The sequence below is a fragment of the Apium graveolens genome, chromosome 4, assembly GCF_009905375.1.
Source record: "Apium graveolens cultivar Ventura chromosome 4, ASM990537v1, whole genome shotgun sequence".
Taxonomy (NCBI): Eukaryota; Viridiplantae; Streptophyta; class Magnoliopsida; order Apiales; family Apiaceae; genus Apium; species Apium graveolens.
The window spans coordinates 89,717,389-89,719,821 of record NC_133650.1 but is presented as its reverse complement, the minus strand read 5'-3'; the positions used below and the strand labels follow the sequence as shown (position 1 = coordinate 89,719,821).

Genomic DNA, 2,433 nt, shown 5'->3' with positions numbered 1-2,433 from the left:
AAAACGAAACCCTCTGCAGGACCCATGCGAAAAATAATATTTAATTCGTAGTTCAGTATGTTTACCTTAAGAAGCTTTACGTTAATGGAAAGATGGAGGTCTTTAATGGCGATCCAAAAATGATGAACGGAGATCATTAGCAGCTGCTCCTCAAGTGTGAAGCACTCCACCGGTATACACCAAGAAAACGATATAATGAAGGAGGAGGAGATGGAGAGAATTAGGGTTTTATAAATCTTTTTGGTTGAGGCAAAAATAGGGTCTATAATAGTATATTTATAGGCAAAAATTTTAGCTGAAAATTTTCCCATAAAATATTATTATTATTAACCCTTTATTATTCTCACTAATAATTAAAACACCTTTTAATTATTAATCATTTTTCTAAACACTTTAGAAATAATTCTCTCACTTGATTTAATTTCCAAAAATTAAATTCTTAATTAATAATATTAAGAACTTTTTCTTAATTAATTTATAATCAATTAAATCTCATTTAATCAATTATTAAATTTGCCAATTAATTATTTATTTCATAAATAAATAATTATCAGCCATTATTAATTAATTTCTCCACCATTAAATCATTCTCTTTTATGGTGTGACCCTGTAGGTTCAATATTAAGCCGGTAGTAGAAATAAATAATAATAAAACTATTTTATCATTATTTATATAAATTCTTTAATTCATTAAATATGATTAATTAATTAATCATATTTATTCTACATCGTGAGGGATACTTCTCAGTATATCGCGACTATCCGGATAATACGAATTCACTGCTTAGAATACCAAGAACCTATTCAGTGAGTAGTTACCGTACAATTAATTCCTTCTACCCTGCAATGTCACGATTAAATACAAGGCATGGAACTTGTGTCAAGCCTATCTTATTTAATCACTTGCTTTCCCATTCACTATGCTTAGTTCTATTTAATGTAAATTAAAAACTCCTTTCTAATTTCATTCACTCTGGTCAGAGATTCCTGAACTAACATAAGTGGATCAGCATTGAACATTCTCTTCCTACACTGGAAGGGGTAGATCCTTTATTGATCATACACTATCTTCGTGTACAAATTCCTATACCCAGTAGAGCCCTTATAATTGTCCCTTGAGACTAAGAACTAAACCAAAGCATAGTTTAGTGTACACAAGATGACTATGATGACCTCAAGTCTAAGGATACTTGTACAACTATCACTATGTGAACAACTGCTGACACGTGAGTGAACTCCATCAGTTGTTCAGCTGTGTGAGTCATGTTCAGTGAACTTATTCTATAATAAGCACCTACATACTAGCTATAGTGTCACCACACAAATGTCTATGAGAACAGACATCCTTCATAATGAAGCAAGCATAGTATGTACCGATCTTTGCAGATTATTAATTACCAGTTAGTAATCCTACGACCAGAACCTATTTAAGTTTAGAGTTATCATCTTTTAGGTCTCATTATTATGATCTCATCACAATCCATAAAAAGCTTTACTCTAAACTGTGGTATATCTTATTTAAACATTTAAATAGATAGAGCCCGCAATAAAAACAAAACAAGTCTTTTATTAATATCAATGAAATCAAAACAGATTACATAAAAGTTATTCCTAAATCCTCATACATGATTAGACTTAGGACATATCTCTTTCAGGGTTTTGATGCTCATTTGCAGCCATAGTTTCAATGAGATTATAGGCCTCAGTATAGCTTTTGGCCCACAAGGCGCCTCCAGCAGCTGCATCGAGCATGGGCCGAGATTGGGCCCCCAAACCATTATAAAACCCAGTGATCACCATCCAATCAGGCATACCATGATGTGGACACTTTCTCAATATCTCCTTATAGCGCTCCCAAGCTTCGCACATAGATTCTGTTGGTTGCTGCGCAAACTAAGAAAGAGCACTCCTCATAGATGCAGTCTTGGCCATTGGATTGAACTTCACCAGAAACTTTTACGCAAGATCTTCCCAAGTAGTGATGGACCCAGCTGGTAGAGAATGTAACCAGTCCTTAGCTTTATCCCTCAAAGAGAATGAGAAAAGCCTCAGTTTGATAGCCTCATCAGTAACACCATTATAATTGAAAGTACTGCAGATCTCGATGAAATTCCTGATATGCATGTTAGGATCTTCAGTCACGGCACCTCCGAAAGAAACAGAATTTTGCACCATCTGAATAGTGCCTGTAATAACCCCAATTTTTGAGAAATTTTGAAACCCTTATGAATAGTGTTTTTGCTGAACGAGAAAACTTTTCATGCCACACTATGTAGGGGTTCTGATATGGATATTCTGAGATTTTATTAGTACTTTATATGGGATATAAGTGTATGTAAAGATCGTCAGAATCCAAATCCGAACATTTTGATTTTTCCCGGAAATACACTAGATACGGAAAGATTTGAGAAAAAGGTAACAGGATAAAAAGGA

At 33.9% G+C, this 2,433-nt stretch overlaps 1 non-coding gene across 1 annotated transcript; it reads left to right on the top strand.

The window, feature by feature from the left end:
• Positions 1 to 1,810: 1,810 nt before the first annotated feature.
• LOC141722739 (small nucleolar RNA R71) lies at positions 1,811 to 1,914 on the top strand. The gene has a single exon (XR_012575743.1). It is a non-coding gene; the product is annotated as a small nucleolar RNA R71 (small nucleolar RNA).
• Positions 1,915 to 2,433: the final 519 nt, after the last annotated feature.